Source organism: Pogoniulus pusillus, chromosome 5, assembly GCF_015220805.1.
Source record: "Pogoniulus pusillus isolate bPogPus1 chromosome 5, bPogPus1.pri, whole genome shotgun sequence".
Classification (NCBI taxonomy): Eukaryota; Metazoa; Chordata; class Aves; order Piciformes; family Lybiidae; genus Pogoniulus; species Pogoniulus pusillus.
Genome location: NC_087268.1, coordinates 9,563,748 through 9,582,383, shown reverse-complemented (window position 1 = coordinate 9,582,383; position 18,636 = coordinate 9,563,748). Strand labels below are relative to the sequence as shown.

The window sequence follows — 18,636 nt, the reverse complement described above, 5'->3', positions numbered from 1 at the left end:
ATCACAGAATGCACTGGGTTGGAAGGGACCTCCAGAGGCCATCTTGTCAAACTGTCCTACAGTGAGCAGGGACATCCCCAACTAGATCAGGTTGCTCAGGGCCCCGTCAAGCCTGACTTTGAATGTCTCCAAGCATGGGGCTGTGCTTCAGGCTTGCCACAAGCATCCATCTCAACTTGCTCAAAAGCATGATGTCTCTTCAATTCACAGGTCTGAGTCATGACCACGCAGCAAAATTCCAGTTTCATATTCACAACAGAAAACAAAGAATCCAAATACCAAACTGGGGTCATGACTTGTCCTCCTTCACACTTAGATGTGAAGTTCAATGCTCTTTCTAGATCTAATAATCCATAACAAAGTAAGAGACAGTCAAGCATCTGAAAGGTGACTGTCCACCTTTTTTCTTTAAAAACAGCTTCCCATAATATCTAAAGAAAAGGTGTTATTGTCATAGCCCAACTAGTTTTCTCCTCTAAGGAGTACAAAATACAGCAGGAAAATTCTCAGCTTCCTAGGAAAGCCTGCTGTTGAAAAGGGTGAATGGATGAAAGAGCAAATCCTCCCCTCTACAGCTGGAGAGGTGACTGAGTGTGAACTAATAGTGCTGAGGAGGATGTGTCACAATCTGAGCAGTGGACTCATGGTGGTTAGTGTGATCTCAAAGTGCAAAACACAGGTGACTCACACTGAGAAGGTTTACTTCAATCAGCAGTAAAACTTTATTGTTTGGCCATAAGAGTAGAGTGGGAGGAGAAAGGGGGAAAGTAAAGTGGGAAAAGGGAAGAGGTCTATAGCTACCAACAGTGCAAGGGTCCCAGAGTCCAGTCCTGATGGTTCTTATGTTATTTTCTTGTTCTTGTTGTTGTAGCCTTCTTGCTTCTTGTTGCTGGAAAAGACCTCTTCTGTAGTTGTTGAGAAGGAGAGTGAGCCTGCTAGAGAGACATATCACCTATTGCTAGGGAGTCATCTTTATTTGACTTCACACCTGCTGATGACTGAACTCTGCCTCTCTCCGCCCCTCATGAGTGAGTCTTATATACACGCTGAAGGAGGAGTGACCACAGTGAGGTCTGGGTCTAAGGAGACATGCCCAAAGTGTGATCTGCCTTGGAGGTGGGTAGCTGAGGCCAGAAGGTGTGCTTTGGTATTAGAATGACAATCTCATGAGCAAAGTTCACTCAAGTTCATAGTTTCCTTAGCGACACCAGGACATCAGTCTCTTAAGACAGCAGTTCCATTCTTTGGTTCTGAGGCAATGGGTTCAACAGTGGAACCATCCATCACAGGTGGCAGGTACGGACTGTTAGTACCAGGCTGGTTTTGTCCCACAGAAGTCTGCACCTGTCCCACATTCCACAGTGCAGGACCAGTAACTTATAATGGGATAGGCTGTTGCAGACTCTTGCTAAGATGTTAGCGTGACTTTCAGTCTAAGTCTTTGGAGGTAAAGGGGTCCCAATTCCTGATGACAATGAGAGAGATAATGCTCTTCAGACTGCTCCTCACAGGATGGAAGGACTGGCAGGCAGATGTGAGGACTAGAGCAGCTGAAGAGGAATGAGGTGAAAATGATCTAACCCATGAATGAAGTTATCAGATCTGATCATCCTCTTAGGGATGAAGGATTTTGACAAAGTTGGGAAAATCAGGTTTGGAAGAGTTGGGTGGATCTTTGATGAAGGAGTTGGTACCAAATGGACCAACAGCAACAAAGGTAAACTGATGATGTGAGTGACTTAAATGAAGTTTGTGACTACAAGGATGAGTGTTGCAAAATTGTATAATGATAGAGGTTGGAAGGAACCTCTGGAAATCAACACCCCTACCTGAACAGGTTCGTCTAAAGCAGATTGCACAGGATGGCATTCAGATGAAAAGTCTAAAGAGTATAGACCACAAAAAACCTGTTGTTGTCAGCCCAGTGATCCTGAGCCGGTCTTTACTCATCTCAAGCTGATATAGATATATTCCTTGTTTTTTTCCTCTATAAGGAGCACTTTGAAGAAGACAAAGTACTCCAAAATCTTGATTTTTTTTTTTTTTTTTTAAAGTTATTGTTCCAGTCTAAGCCAGGCAAATTAACATTGTGGAAGAGAAACCCTTGTCTATATAAGCCAAAATAAGGACTAAGCAAAGAGCTGTGAATAACTCTTCCTGGTGTTGCTATAAGTGCTTCTAGTCTGAGTTTCATTCAATGTGATTGCTGTGTGAATTTCAGTAGATGCTGGTCCCTGGTTCACCAGAGGACAGATTATGGTTCTGCTCTTAGAGTCATAGAATCATTTAGGTTGGGAAAGATCTTCAAGATAGAATTGTTTTCATCTAGAAAAGACTGATGAGTTCAACTGTCAGCCTGGCACGACGATGGCTATTAAGCCGTGCCATGAAGTGCCATGTCCATATGTTTCTTGAGCGTGTCCAGGGATAGTGACTCTACCATCTCCCTGAGCAGCCTGTTACAATACCTGACAACTCTTGCAGGAAAGATTTTTTTTTTTTTTCCCTAATATTCAGTCTAAACCTCCCCTGACACAATTTCATCATTGATGCTTACTTCTGCTGCAGGCTATGCTGAGTTTTGCTCAGGATGTGGGATAATTCAGGCAGAAAGAGATCATGAGAGGTGTCTTGCCTAAACTCACTGCTTAAAGCAGCATCTGCTATGAGAACAGATATTGGAGGATGCTCAGGGCTTGACTCAGGTGTCTGAAAAAGCAAGGAGGAGGGAGCCTATATGGTCTCATCCTGTAGCCTGCTCTGTTGCCTTCCTGTCATAGAATGTCTTGAATTGTAAGGGAACTTAAAAAATCATCTATTTTCAACCTCCCTGCCATGGATGAGGACACCTCCCACTAGACCAGGCTGCTCAAAGCCTCACCCAGCCTGGTCTTGATCAGTTTCAGAGACAAGGCATCCACGATTTCTTTTTGTAAGCCTCATTCCAATGTCTCGCTGCTCTAATAGTAAAGAACTTATTCCTAATGTCCAGTGTAAATCTACCCTGATGTGGTTTAGAACTATCCTGACTGGGGAGAAGAGTGTTGTGCTTATGTGTCTGTCCCAGGCTGGAGGCTCTGGTCGTCCCAGGCAGTAGAAATACCCCGTCATGCAGGGTCCTCTGATCAGGGCCGTCTGATGCGAGAAAATGAAACCTGAACAGCAGCGGCTTGGATCAGCAGGAGCAACTAGCCCTCTTGTAGAAGTGTCCCTCGTAATTGGCCGGTTAGCTCAGTTGGTTAGAGCGTGGTGCTAATAACGCCAAGGTCGCGGGTTCGATCCCCGTACGGGCCAGTATTTTTGGCAGTCTCTGTGCTCGGTGCATACTGGCGACTGCTTTTAGTCGTCTCCATGTTCGGTGCATGGGCTGGGCCAATGCCAAGTGAAAAGTCAATCGGGGGCGAGGTGGGACAGTGCCGTGGGTGGGATTGAACTGAGCTTTTGGCTCAGTATAGGGGGAGTACAGATGAGCCGCTGGGTGGAAGGAAATGCTGCAGGTGCCAAAAGGAAGCTGGAGGGGTAAAAATAACGCCATAAAAGAAGGCAGCAGATGTGTTTTACATGATTTTTACTAAAGCTTTTTGATAACTGTTCTCTACAGCAGCCTTGTGAAAACACTGAGGGATAGGAAGGTTCTGCAGAGGGCCTTGGTTGGGCTCCTGAATGGATGTGATGAGGTTGATCATATGAGCTTTAAGAAAGTCAAGTGCTGGGTCCTGCAGAGGGGTCACAACAACCCCATGAACACATAAGGCTTGGGGCAGAGTGGCAGGAAAACTGCCTGGCAGAAAAGGCTCTGGAGGTGCTTGTTGACAGCAGGCTGAACATGAGCCAGTACTGTGCCCAGCTGGCCAAGAAGACCAGCAGCATCCTGACTCATATTGCGTGGCCAGCATTGTCTATAGAAGTGATTGTTCCTTTGTACTCAGCACTGGTGAGGCCATGCCCTGGTACTGCTTTCAGCTTTGGGCTCCACAGTATGAGGGATGCCAAGGTGAAAGTTGTCCATAGAAGGGCCATGAAGCTCAGTCTTACGTCCTCAGCTGCAGTTAGCATAAGGAAACCTGCAGTGATTAGAGTATGTCTGCAATATAGAACTAGGATCAGCTGCTGCAACAGTTTTAAAGACTAGTGTCTTCATTCTAAACCATAAATAACATTCTGGAGAGAATTTGAAAGTGCATCCTGAAGGGGGCCGAACAGAACATAAGAGATAAATGGATCTCATTTCATTGGGTTATTATTTTCCTATATAATCTGAGGTTCAGAGTGTTCTTCCTCTTGCTTCTCTTCTTTTGCTGGAACATGTCCAGAGAAGGGCAGCCAAGCTGGTGGGGGGCCTGGAGCACAAATCCTATGAGGAGAGGTTGAGGGAGCTGGGCCTGTTTAGCCTGGAGAAGAGGAGGCTCAGGGGTGTTCTTATTACTGTCTACAACTACCTGAAAGGGCATTGTAGCCAGGTGGGGGGTGGCCTCTTCTCCCAGGCAACCAGCAATGGAACAAGGGGACACAGTCTCAAGCTGTGCCACGGTAGGTATAGGCTGGATGTTAGGAAGAATTTCTTCACAGAAAGAGTGATTGGCATTGGAATGGGCTGCCCAGGGAGGTGGTGCCTGGGGGTCTTCAAGAAAAGCCTGGCTGAGGCACTTAGTGTCATGGTCTAGTTGATTGGTTAGGGCTGGGTGCTAGGTTGGCCTGGATGATCTTGGAGGTCTCTTCCAACCTGGTTGATTCTGTGATTCTTTTCACACTGTTTCTCTCCCTTCTGGCATTGTCTGCTCTGTGCCAACCATTTGTTTAGGCTATTGGTAAGATGGGGAGCAGGGAAGAGGTAGTATTGTCTTAGCTGGCGACAGCCTTCTGGCCTTTTGTCCAGAGGACTCCAAGTTTCTACAGGTGGATCCCTGAGTTTTGTTCTGGGGAAGGTGGCTGGGTCTTTCTATAGTTGTAAATGTATATATGTGTTTGTATATGTCTAGTACCTTTTATATGTTGCCTACTTTGTAATTCTGAGTCATGTGGTAATTTATCTTTGGGGGTAAACACCAAACTCTAAGTGCTGTGAACCCACTACCGCTTCCTAACTTAAAGTTTAGTCTGGGGAAGAGGAGGCAGATCTGTGAGGTCTCTTCCAACCCTAATGATACTGTGATACTGTGTGAAACCTCATTGTGCTCTCCACAACTCTCCGAAAGGAGGTTCTAGAGAAATGGGTGTTGTTGTCTTCTCACAAGACACAGCTGATGGTACAAGAGAAAATGGTCTCAAGTTATGCCAGGGGAGGTTTAGGTTGGACATTTGGAAGAACTTCTCTACCCAAAGGGTTCTCTGCCCAGGGAAGTGGTGGAGTTGGCATGCCTGGATGTATCTAGAAGTCATCTAGATGTGGTGCTCAAGGATATGGTGTAGTAGTGGCCCTAATAGAGTTAGATAATGGTTGGACTTGATGATCTTGAAAGTCTTTTCCAATCACAGCGACTCAGTGAAACAACACAGCATTTGCAGGGAAAGGGAAGAGAGGAAGGTGAAATAGTTGAAAATTCATAATTATAGGTAACTCAAACGTTCATTGCCTGCTTTTGTCTTTTATATCAGTATAATTCTCACATATTTCTTAGTGGGAAGATGCTGGAGCCAGGGAATCTGTGGTGAGTGTGTTTTATTTGTCCCTTTTTAAAAGTTCTGCTTGGGAGCAGGAAAACAAGCAGCTCTCCCCTGGCAGCCTGATTTTTCAGAGGATGTTCTGAATTCCATAGAGAAGATTGACAGATTGCATTGTGTTGGAAGGGACACGTAAAGGTCATCTTGTCCAACCCTCCTGCGGTGAGTAGGGATATCTCCAAACAGACCAAGCTACCTAGGGCCACATCAAGTTTGACCTTGAATGTCTTCAGGGCTGAGGCCTCAACCACATCACTGGGCATCCGGTCCCAGTATATAACTGCTGTCATTCTGAAGAACATCCTCCTAATGTCCAATTTAAATGTACCCTGTTACAGTTTCAAACCATTGCCCCTCATCCTATTGCTATGAGCCCTTTTAAACAGTCCTTCCTCTGCCCTCCATTACATCCCCTTTAGATACTGAAATGCAGCTATAAGGTCTCCCTGGAAAATTCTATTCTCCAGACTGGACAACCCAAATTCTTTCAGCCTGTCCTCATAGGAGAGTTGCTCCCAGCCCTCTGATCCACTTTGGGGCCCAATTTGATAGATGCACTGCAGTCTGAGTCTTAATTTTTTAATGATTTAATATTTATTCAAATAAAAAATTCCAGGCCAAATAGAGGTATTGTCCTAGAGTGTCTGCAAGAGTGGCTGAGATGGATCCTCTCTGGCCTGTGTAAGGTGGTTTACATTTGAGATCTCAAGACAGAGATTATTTTTGTCCTGTCTAGCTCTGAAACAAAATGGGATTTCTCCAGAGGAGAGAACTTTTGGTGCAAATGTTTTCCTTGTAGACACCAATGGTTTCATTATTGGATTTGAGCTGCACACAGACAGGCAACAGCTTTTTTGGGAAAATGTCTTGAGTTAACAGCATTCTATTGATTTCTTTCACAAATGGGCTAATATGTTTCTTCACTCTCCAGCCCTCTTGCTTAAGGCTTCTTCCAGCAACAGTGTTTGATTAAAAATAAGTGATAATAATAAAAAGAAAGAACTAAAATGAAAAAAGGAGTGAAGAGAAGCAGGTGACACTCATGTCAAAGTCAGAGTTTTGACATTGCATCTTCCCCACATTGTCACCGAGGTACAACAAGGGCACATGAGAAGTGTCATTCCAAAGTCACAATGTCATTTTAAAAGCACAGTGATGAATATTCATGTTATCCAGCATCCAAACTGCTGTCACGAGTCCATCAGATGTCAAGGGAAAATAATGCAGTGCTGCTTTGATGACCTTGTGTCTTGCCGCTCCACTCAATGATCCTTCTCAATTCCGCTGGGCCCAGTTAGAGTGGTGTGGACTTGGCTGCAAATAATGACATCCATTTTCAACGAAATGAAAGGAGGAGAAACAGCCTGGTGTTTTCTTTCAGAAAAAAATAGATCTAGGAATAATATTGCTTTAAATTTATTTATTTTATGTTGCTGGTGTTAGGAATCAGAATTTTATTGCAGCTGTGTTGCTGTCTAGCAAAGTCCTCGCTATAAACCAAGGTGATGCCATGGCTTCTTGGCCACTTTCTCAGTTTGGTTTGAAGTGTTAATATTCAATGCAGGAGGTTTATTTTTTTTTTTTTTTTGGCAGCCAGAATTGTACAGAAATATTTTTTTTCCCCTAAATTTAGTTTTAGCAGATGGTTGTCAGATTAGCAGGGTTAGCCATTGTCTCTAGAGAAGTCATTCCGGAGCTCATTCTTCAACCTCAAAATTATTTGGAGAATAACAGAAGAGATTAAACAAAACAAACCCATATAGTGGAATAATGCTCTTGTGAGGACAGCAGAGGAACTTCCATTCTGTGGTGGCAGATGCTGGGATATATTCTGGGCTCCCCAGTTCAAAAGGGACAGGGATATTGTGATGGTTTGGGTGTTATGAAATCACTCAGACTAGACTCATCTGAGCTGGAAATTAAGAATGAAGCTTTATATTTACATTTTAGCACAGTATAAAGGCAGATAGTTAGAATATATGCAGCTATGTACAGAAATAGACAAGTTAAAAAGTAATACAGAAACACAACAGCTCTCCCAGAAACCAGAGTCCCCAGGAGAGGCTCCCAACCACCTTTCACCTCCTTTTCAGCCCTCTACCTTATCCCAGACTTTGCCTTATGTTCAAGGTGAGTTTGGAGAATTGACCAGGGGAGTTAGAAAGCAGAAGGTTTAGTTACACAGACAGAAGGTTAGGGAGAAAAGTGCGGACAGCCAGAGCCAGAAAGCAATTGTGTTATCTATGTTTGTGTTCTTGATTTTATGCATCTCAGCAAGGCTATGAGTGCAGTAGACATCACCATTGTCTCCTTTTCACAGCCTATAATCTAGTTTCTCTCACTAAAGTATTCCAGCTATCTTTAAACTAGCAGAGATATACTGGGGAAGTTACAAGGATGATGAAGGTACTGGAACATTTGCCTGGTGAGGAAAGGCTGAGAGACCTTGGGCTGTTTAGCCTGGAGAAGAGAAGGCTGAGAGGGCATCATCCTTCATGTTTATAAATACCTGAAGGGTAGATGTCAAGAAGACAGGACCAATCTCTTTTCACTGGTGTCCTGTGACAGCACAAAGAGTAGTGGATGCAAACTGAAACACACAAAGTTCCACCTCAACATGAGGAGAAAATTCTATGAAGGTGACAGACCATTGGACCAGGCTGCCCAGAGAGTCTGTGACGTCTCTTCCCCTGCATAAGAAGCATACTGTGAAGCACAGGTCCTCTGTCCACAGCAGACAGCAATGTAGAGAAAGAACCTTTCCATTTTTCTGTGGCAGTGTTGAACACTGACAGCTGAGAAGAAGCTTTCCAGTCAGTCTAGTCAAATCTCTTCCTTCTGTTACTCTTTCAGATACTAACTATTGTATTTTAGAGTTACAAAGACCAACGAAGCTAATTAGCTTTTCACTGAGGTGCCACGTGGAGGGTTGGACTGGATGATTTTTGAGGTCTCTTCCAATCAGATATATTCTGTGGCTCTGTGAGATGGCTGTGTTTTAATTTAATGCATGAAATGCTACAAGAAGGGCTCTTATGTTCAAACAGTTGGATGGTTCACACTGTGTTCAATCCAGGAGGTGTGTATTCATTTATTCAGTAATGTTCAGGGGATTTTCTTTTCTGGACACATCACAGGATAATTTTATAATTTATTATATTGTGTTTATTAGTAAAGCATCAAAGTGTCTTCCCATCAGGGTGCTTTATTCATTCAGTTTTCTGCTAGGGGTCTGAATTATGGTGAAAATCAGAGTGTTCAAGGATTCATCTGGTATAGAAACAGAGAATAATGCACAGATACAACCCAGAAACCTCATTATGAAAAAGCAAGATGTGGTGAAAGGAATTTTTCTTTAGTGCATGTGCAACTAAGTGTAAACATTAATGCTATTATCTTAGGTGAGGCTTAATCTTTGCTTAAAACTGGTGAGTGTAGTGTTTATCCTCCATGCATTAGAAAAAGAATGACAGCTCCATCAAAATACCCAAATCAACACCCTAAACAAAGGTTTTCTTTTAATGTTGAGAGCAGAGATGCAGGTGGGAGGGGGGTGAGGAAATGCCATAGAAACAGACCCAGGAAGGAGCTGCTAGCCAAAAATGCAGCTGAATGGGCATGGGCAGCAGCGTGCTGTGGAGTCCAGGATCTGGACCTATTCCAGGTCCTCTGTGTCAGAAACAGAGATTATTCAGGAAAAGGGACTGCATGGCAGGGACTTCTGCAGGACTTTTAGTGGGTTTTTTAGTGTATATTTTTCAATGGAGAAAACAAGAACCCTGGATTTTGTCATCTTGCTGTTAGCATCAGAATTGGGTAATTATACTTACTGCTGATGCTGGGGACATATTACCTTCAAATTTCTGTGTTCCTAGGAAGAAATCACTAATGTGAAGTATGAGCAAATCTAGGTAATATTGTAGAAGCCTTCCAGAGAAGGGCGACGAGGCTGGTGAGAGGCCTTGAGCACAGCCCTACGAGGAGAGGCTGAGGGAGCTGGGATTGTTTAGCCTGGAGAAGAGGAGGCTCAGGGGAGACCTTATTGCTGTCTACAACTACCTGAGGGGTGGTTGTGGCCAGGAGGAGGTTGCTCTCTTCTCTCAGGTGGCCAGCGCCAGAATAAGAGGACACAGCCTCAGGCTGTGCCAGGGGAGATTTAGGCTGGAGGTGAGGAGAAAGTTCTTCACTGAGAGAGTCATTGGACACTGGAATGGGCTGCCCGGGGAGGTGGTGGAGTCGCCGTCCCTGGGGCTGTTCAAGGCAGGATTGGACGTGGCACTTGGTGCCATGGTCTAGCCTTGAGCTCTGTGGTAAAGGGTTGGACTTGATGATCTGTGAGGTCTCTTCCAACCCTGATGATACTGTGATACTGTGAAATGTGATGGGCTGGGCTCGAACAGGACTCAAATCTTTATTCCTGAGATATTCTATAAAAGCCCTAAGTAACTCTTTGTAGAAAGTATCTAGCAATTTCTCCCACAGTTTTGCACTGTAGAGTTGAAGTTTAAATTTGTTAGGCTATTTAAGTTTAAATTCCCTTTTTCGCCAGTGCCCACATTACAACAAGGCTGTATGGAGGTCACCAAATTCTCATTTCAACTCCAACCACATAGAACCTGGCAGAAGATAAGTGTGACAATATCCTGGTGTGCATTTGTGCTTATTTCACAAAGAAAAAATGAGCTTCTCTTACTAGCAGGACCAGCTACAGCTGTACAAGACTTCTGTGTAAGACTTGTTTCCTTGGGGTGAGCTGCAACACGTGTGGGGTTTAATCAATATCCACTTGCTGTTTCACATAGAAAGTATGCTAGAGATAACATAACCTTTGGCAGTAGTTTCTAAAAGCTTCAAGGAAGTGTGTGGAAATCTGAGTGTGGATTTTTCTTATTTTCAGAGAAGAACAGGAAGAGACTTTTAAAGGTAAATAATAGGAATGTATTAAGCTATGTCATTCTTGTCATTAACTGAGTAATATAAGGAAGAGTGAAGGGCAGTGGGGACAGGGTGAAGTTTGGCATCCTCATGCTCTGTCTTAAAAATACACTGTCCCCAAGGGGACAGCAAATGACAGATGCCTAATATTTGGTAGGGCCAAAGCTGGTTGTGCCTTTTCATGTTCCTAAACAGATAATGTAGTTGGTAAACTTTGTCTCTAAGGTGTATCTGAGCTCCAGATGGCAAATATTATGGAAGCATAGAGCTGCTGAAGTTAGAAGAGACCTTTCAGGTCATCAAGTCCAACTGATACTGCTAAGCCACTGCCACATCCACATGTCTTTTAAACACCTGCACGGATGGTAACTCTCCCACCCCCCTGGGCAGCCTGTTCCAATGCCTGATAGCCCTTTCAGGGCAAACAAAAATCATAATATCCAGCCTAACCGTTCCCTGGTGCAGCTCAAGGCCATTCTTACCTGAATACTTTGCTCTCCTGTTGCCTGGCCCTACCAACTCACTCCTTAATATAGGCTCCCCTCAAGTGTATACCCATAGTTCTTCTCAGTGAAAGATACTTTGGTTTGCAAACAAATACTTATTTAAATCATAGAATCATTTTGGTTGGAGGAGACCTTCAATATCATTGATTCTAACCATTATCTAACTCTGCCAAGTCTGATGCTAAGCCATGTCCCTCAGCATCATGTCTCTTAAACACCTACAGGAACAGAGATTCAATCACTTCCCTGTGGAGCTTATTTCAGTGTTTGAGGACCCTTTCAGAGAAATTTCTTCTAATATCCACTCTAAACCTCTCCTGGTGCAACATGAGGCCATTACCAGATAGGACCTAACCTGGAACATAAACTGGCCAGGTCAGTTTGCCTTTTCATACATGCATTCCAAAATACTGGCTTACTCTCTAGAAAATGCTACACTTAGAACTGTTTCAACTGGAAGAGACTTTTAAGGTCTTTAAGTCCAATTTTCAACCTAACATCATCATGGCCAATAAACCATGTCCCAAAGTGCCATGTCCACCTTTCTTGCACACCTTCAGGGGTTGATGACTCCACCACCCCCCTGCGCAGCCTGCTCCAATGCCTGACCACTCTTGCAGGAAATAAATCGTTGTTAATAGCCAACCTAAACCTTGTCTGGCACAATTCCAGGCCATTCCCTGTCATTCTATCATCTGGTATTAGGGAGAAGAACACCACCTTGCTCCAGCCTCCCTTCAGGGAGCTGTAGAGAGCAGTGAGGTTATCCCTCAGCCTCCTCTTCTCCAGACTAAACAATGCTAAAATGTCAACTTTACATTCTGTATATGAAACATTTAAACTCTGCCAGTGATGTTGTCCAGCTCTACAGGCTTTGTAGCTATTACTTCTGTGTAAATCAACTGTTTTATTTCCTATCTTCTTTCCTTCTTTGTTGAGACGTGTTGCAACTGTTCTGCTTCATTGAAGTGTATCCCATACCTAGGGCAGGTTCAAACCTGAGGGACACTGAAGTGGAAAGTCTTGTATTATCAGTTTCCCAAGGCAGTTGCTAGCTGCAGTATGTTTTGTCCGTGGTTGGTTTGGAGTTCTTTCCATCTGACATCAGTTCTGAAAGCCTTGATGCTAGAAATAGCAAATAATTCTCTCCTCACAGCTATTTATAACATCTGAAAAGGAAGAAAAGCACATACATCTGTGAGGGTTTTAGCAATTCCTCAGACATGGTAGGTGTAATTCAGATGATAATTTGTCTATATATTTTAACACAAAATTAAAACCAGAATGAGAATAACTCTCTTCCAGATTGGATTTTCTTCCCCCCCCCCCCAAGCTGTTATGAAAAAAAGAGAGTATAGAACATTTGTTTTTCTGTGGTAGTTTGAGGAGTGCCAGATTCCCTTAAGAAGACCACAAAAACAGAGTCCCATCCTAGGGGACTGACTTGGTTGTCCCCAGAAATCATCATTTTTGTTATTCAATCCCACAATCCTGCTATCACTTTGTAAATGGGCAGTGAAGTCAAATCTCTCTTTTCTTTCAGATCTCCAGAGGGAGTCTTATCTGGGTAACTATGTGGGAGTAAACTTGCCTGTGCCCTTCAAGGCTGCAGTGGATTTCCTCCTTGGGCCTAATGAGAGATATTAATGGAGAGAAGAAAATGAGCACTGGGTTTTGGTGGCTTAGCTTAGTTGGGGGGAAGGTTTTGGCGGAATTCACATGTATCTTGTATCTGTATTAGGTGTTAAGGATTCATGTATGCCATATGTTTTCCTGCACACCTTTAAAAGTCTGTGTATACCTTGAGTACTGTGTCCAGTTCTGGGCTCCTCAATTCAAGAGAGATGTTGAGATACTGGAATGTGTCCAGAGAATGGTGAAAAAGCTGGTGAGAGGTCTGAACACAGCCCTGTGAGGAGAGGCTGAGGGAGCTGGGGTTGTTTAGCCTGGAGTAGAGGAGGCTCAGGGGGGACCTCATTGCTGTCTACAGCTCCCTGAAGGGAGGTTGTAGCCAGGTGGGGGTTGGTCTCTTCTCCCAGACAACCTGCAACAGAACAAGGGGACACAGCCTCAGGTTGTGCCCAGGGGAGGTCTAGGCTGGATGTTAGGAGGAAGTTGTTGCCAGAGAGAGTGACTGGCATTGGAATGGGCTGCCCAGGGAGGTGGTGGAGTCACAGTCCCTGGAGGTGTTCAAGCAAAGCCTGTCTGAGACACTTAGTGCCGTGGTCTAGTTGACTGGCTAGGGCTGGGTGCTAGGTTGGACTGGATGATCTTGGAGGTCTCTTCCAACCTGATTCTATGAAATACTGTTTTTCTATATTCCTCTCCAATTCAGCAAGAGTGGTACTATTTTATTGCCTTCTAAAATAATGATGTCTGCCCACTCAGTAAACTACACCTAGACAGTTTCTCACACCTGTAGTTTTTGAAGGAAGGGAGTATTAATGGATCATCAAAAGATCTCAGTTGAGGAGGGGAAGGAAGAGGGAAACAAATTCTAAGAAATTCTGTTTTGTTTCCACTCCAACTGTCAGTGCAGCTCTGCATTATGATTCAGCACACAGCATTCACACCTAAAAGCCTGTGTTCTGAGGTGCTCTGGTTTTCATCAAATGCCCAGACAGAGCATCGTAAGCCACTGCAAACCTGCACTTGCTAGGTTGGCAGTGGTCCGAATGCTGGCAGAAGCACTTGCACAAACACAAAATACTAGCTTTTGCTTTTGCTTTCTTTTTTTCCCCCCAGACACAATTTAGCAGCATTCCAGATGACATGCCTTCTATTACATAAGGGGAAGCAGCGATGAATGCCTTCTGAAGGGAAATTGTACTTCAGTTTAGCATAGTCTTCCTCTCTGCTTGCTTCTAGTTCTACTTAACAGCTCCAGGTCTCCCCAGAGTCTTCTCTTTTCAAGGCTGAAGAGCCCCAACTCTTTCAGCCTGTCTCCGTAGGGCAGGTACTCCGGCACATTGATCATCTTCATGGCCCTCCTCTGGATTCCTTCCAGCAGTTCCATGTCCATCTACAGGTGCTGAGTTTTCACCATTAAGTCTTATTTTTTTCTTCAGCTGTGGTGAAAATACTGTGTGATGAAGTCTAGTGCAACATAAAGAGTGAAAGGAATTGTGGAACATTTCTTGTCTTCCCAAACAACACATTTCCTCTCAACCTATTGAGAAATAGGAATGTGAATCTGAAAGCATTACTTTTAGGTGGATACATCTACAGATACTGAGTTTTCAGCAGTGAGGCTTGATTTCTTTTTCTGCTCCAGTGAGAAACACAATGTTAAGGGATGGAAGTGGCCTCAGAAGGTCATCCAGTCATAGAATCAACCAGGTTGGGAGAGACCTCCAAGATCATCCAATCCAATCTAGCACCCAGCCCTAGCCAGTCAATTAGACCATGGCACTAAGTGCCTCATCCAGGCTTTGCTTGAATACCTTCAGGGACGGTGACTCCACCACCTCCCTGGGCAGCCCATTCCAATGCCAATCACTCTCTCTGGCAAGAACTTCCTCCTAACATCCAGCCTATACTTCCCCCAGCACAACTTGAGACTGTGTCCCCTTGTTCTGTTGCTGGTTGCCTGGGAGAAGAGGCCACCCCCACCTGGCTACAACCTCCCTTCAGGTAGTTGTAGACAGCAATGAGGTCCCCCCTGAGCCTCCTCTTCTCCAGGCTAAACACCCCCAGCTCCCTCAGCCTCTCCTCATAGGGTTTGTGTTCCAGGCCCCTCACCAGCCTTTTTGCCATTCTCTGGACACCTCAACATCTCTCTTGAATTGAGGGGCCCAGAACTGGACACAGGACTCAAGGTGTGGCCTGACCAGTGCTGAGTACAGGGGCAGAATAACCTCCCTCATCCTACTGGCCACACTGTTCCTGATGCAGGCCAGGATGCCATTGGCTCTCTTGGCCACCTGGGCACACTGCTGGCTCATCTTCAGCCTACTATCCACCGGCACACCCAGGTCCCTTTATTCCTGGCTGCTCTCCAGTTTAACCCCTGTGCTGTGGGAGGATGACCTAGAGTAGGTCACACAGGACTATGTCTAAGAAAGTTTTGAATATCTCTAGAGAAGAAGCATGACACAGTACTCCAGATGGGGTCTCATGGGAGCAGAGTAGAGGGGGAGAACCACATCAGTCATCCTGCTGCTGTTGATTGCACCCATCATGTTTCCTTACAGGTGCAAGATATTTAATGACCAATTCAAAATGACTCCAGTGATCTGAGAGGGTAACTAAGTTAAATGAGGGAGTAAAAGGCAGAGGGAAGGGGAAAAACAGTTACCACAGCTAGATATAAACCATCACTTCATGCTACATCAAGCTACACTGAAGGATGCTCTCTGTTAAATCTGGTGAGTAGCATGGGATTCTGTCTGCTGTTCTCACCTCATCCTCTTACTGCAAACTGAAAATGAACGGTGAGGCTGACATAAAATGGTAGAGACATCTGCCAGCTTTCTCTGTAGGCAAAGGGTATGGTAAGCGTAGGGTGGTAATAAAACCAACTCCTCTTCAGTTTCTGCTTGAAGCAGCCAAGGTGAGACTGATTAGTCTCCAGGAAAGAAGTTGATGAATGCTCAAAATATTGAAGCCTTATTGCTGAAAGCATAGAAATAAGAGACATTCTTCTGAGTAATACCTATTCGCGCTTCTTCACCGCTTTTTCTACCTCTGTTCTTTGTCCAGTAGGAGTGGGAGGGGTGAAGAGCACTGGTGTCCTGAGAACTATTGACTCTCTTCTCAGAAACGACATTAAAATCACGTAGAGAAGTCTGCATTTCATTAAGGGAGGCATGAAATTTTCCTACAGGCAAAAAGAAAACGGGTCTGACTGGTTTTCTCATTCCCTACAGACAGCTGTTGTAACTACCTCAAAAATACAGTTGTAATAACCATGGATAAGAACCAAGATCAAATGATCAATAACATTTACTGTGTCCAGTTCTGGGCGCCTCAGTTTAAGAAAGATGTTGAGGTGTTTGAACGTGTCCAGAGAAGGGCAACAAGGCTGGTGGGGGAGTTGAAGCACAAGCCCTACATGGAGCATCTGAGTGAGCTGGAGTTGTCCAGCCTAGAGAAGAGAAATCTCAGGGGAGATCTTATTGCTTTCTACAACTACTTGAAAAGAGGTTGTAGCCAGGTGGGGGTTGGTCTCTCCTTCTGGGCACCCGGTGACAGAACAAGAAGACACAGTTTCAAACTGCACCAAGGCAGGTTTAGGCTGGATGTTAGGAAGAAGTTCTTCATAGCAAGAGTGATTTGCCATTGGAATGGGCTGCCCAGGGAGGTGGTGGAGTCACCATCCCTGGAGGTGTTTGAGAAGAGGCTGGACGAGGCACTTAGTGCCATTGTTTAGTTAATTAGAAGGTTTAGGTGATAGGTTGGACTCTAACCAGGTTAATTCTGTGATTCTAATCAAAACTATTAATTAAAAAAACCCAAACAACAAAACCAAACAACCCAAAAAATCCCCAACCAATATATAAATCAAATCTTGCTTCATTTTGCTTTTGCCAAGGTCAGTATGGAGGAGGTGTCACTTTTTATGCGGTCAAAAAAGTGGCCAGATCAGTTGAAGAAGGAAATTCTGCTCAGTCATTTGAAATGCCAAAGCTCTAGACAGCCCAGTAGGTCCCTATTCTAAAGATTGATGGAGAAAAGGAAAAAGTAGTTGTGGAGGTTTGAGTGTTCCCTGCCCCTGCCCCCCCCCCCCCCCCCCACACACACACTTTGGAAATCACCCAGACCAGACTCAGCTGGCTCTGAAAATATAAATGAAGCTTATATTTACAGCTAGCACAATATACAAGTAGATATTTACAGTATATACAGTTATAGACAGAAATAGACAAGATATAGGTTAATGCAGAAACACAACCCCCCTCCCAGAAACCTCAGTCCCCAGAAGGGGCTCTCAACCACCTCTGCACCTTCCCCTTACCCCTCTCAACCTTACCCCAGTCCCAAGGAAGAATGGAGGTTTGGCCAGGGGGGTTAGGAAGCAAAGTGGATTAGAAAAGAAACGAAGGGTGAGATTAGAGATGCAGCTCAGGCAGTTCCCCAGCAGAAGCGAGAAGAGACTCCCTTATCTATGTTTTGATTCTTATTCATAATACATCTCAGCAAGCCTATGACCAAAGTAGACATCACCATTGTTTTCCTTCCACAGCCTGTAATCTAATTCGTCTCACCAAAGCATTCTAGTTAGGCTCAAACTAACACATTAGTGCTGCAAAATCATAGAATGGCAGGGATTGGAAGTGACCTCTGAAGATGGAGTCTGACAGCCCTGCCAAAGCAGCACTGCCTAGGGCAGGCTGCACAGGAACACATCCAGATGGGTCTTGAAATTTTCTAGAGAAGGAGATTCCACAACCTCTCTGGGCAGCCTGTTCCTGGGCTCCAGCACTACTTGCTGGGCTCTGCTGCTCCTAGGGGTGGCCAGAAGATGCTGGATGGACCTTTAGTCCATGTGCTCTTCTCTCAAAATGCAGTACCAGACCAAGAGCAGATACAGCAGGTGGGCATTTGGGCTGTGTTTTGCTTGGAGGAGAGGAAGTAGCAGAGACAAATGCTTTCTGTGGTCAAAGTCCGTCCTGTTATCTGCTAATTGATTTTTATTTTGATTTAATTTTCATGGGTTTAGTGAATTAACTAATGATCTGTTCTATCATTTTTTGTTTGGTTTTCTTTTATAGAATAGTTTTCTTTCAAAACTCTCTTTAAGTGGTAATATCCAGGTTTAAGGAAACCCATTATTTTATGCAGATGTTTTGATTGCAGTCTCTGGACACTATCAAGGTCCACTTGAATGTGTTCTTTTGTAATCTGCTTTACATCATCCTGCTCTGGCAAGGAGATTGGACTTAATCTTCAGAGGTCCTTTCTAACCCCTACCATTCTGTGGTTCTGTGACTGCCCTATGTATGCATGTTTACACAAACTTCAAAGATCAATTGATTTTTTTTTACCCACTCTGCACTAATGGTACCAACACCAGGTACTTCAGCTTGTGAGAACTTGTTTTCTTAAACTGTTATGATTTCATAGATTCATACATTCATAGAATCATGTGGCTTGGAAGGCACCATAAAGATCATTCTGGAACGGATAAGGTCAATTCCCACTCCACTTGGTGTCTCACCATCGTCACCATGAAGAAGTCTAGAGCTATCCTCTTCCAGCTTAAAACCATTGTCCCTCATCCTATCACTACAAGCTCTTGTAAAAAGTCCCTCATCAGCTTTCTTGTAGGCCCCTTTCAGGTAATGGAAGGTTGCTCTAAGGTGTTCCTAGAGCTTTCTCTTCTCCAGGCTGAACTGACCTGATCACCTTCACAGTCCACCTCCGGACCCTCTCCAGCAGTTCCATGTCCATCTTGTGTTGGAGGCACCAGAACTGGACACAGTATTCTAAGTGGAGTCTCATGAGCTGAAGGGTGGCAAGGTAGAATTTTGACTATTCAATCCTTATTTTTTTCTGAGATAAGTTACTCTGAAAATTCTGGGAATTCAGAGCT

At 44.3% G+C, this 18,636-nt stretch overlaps 1 long non-coding RNA gene and 1 other non-coding gene across 5 annotated transcripts in view; both read left to right on the top strand.

Annotated features, from left to right (window-relative positions):
• The window catches only part of LOC135175264 (uncharacterized), a 265,383-nt gene that overhangs the window by 43,074 nt on the left and 203,673 nt on the right, over positions 1 to 18,636 (top strand). The window lies entirely within an intron of this gene.
• On the top strand, positions 3,221 to 3,294 carry TRNAI-AAU (transfer RNA isoleucine (anticodon AAU)). Its single transcript has one exon. It is a non-coding gene; the product is annotated as a tRNA-Ile (tRNA).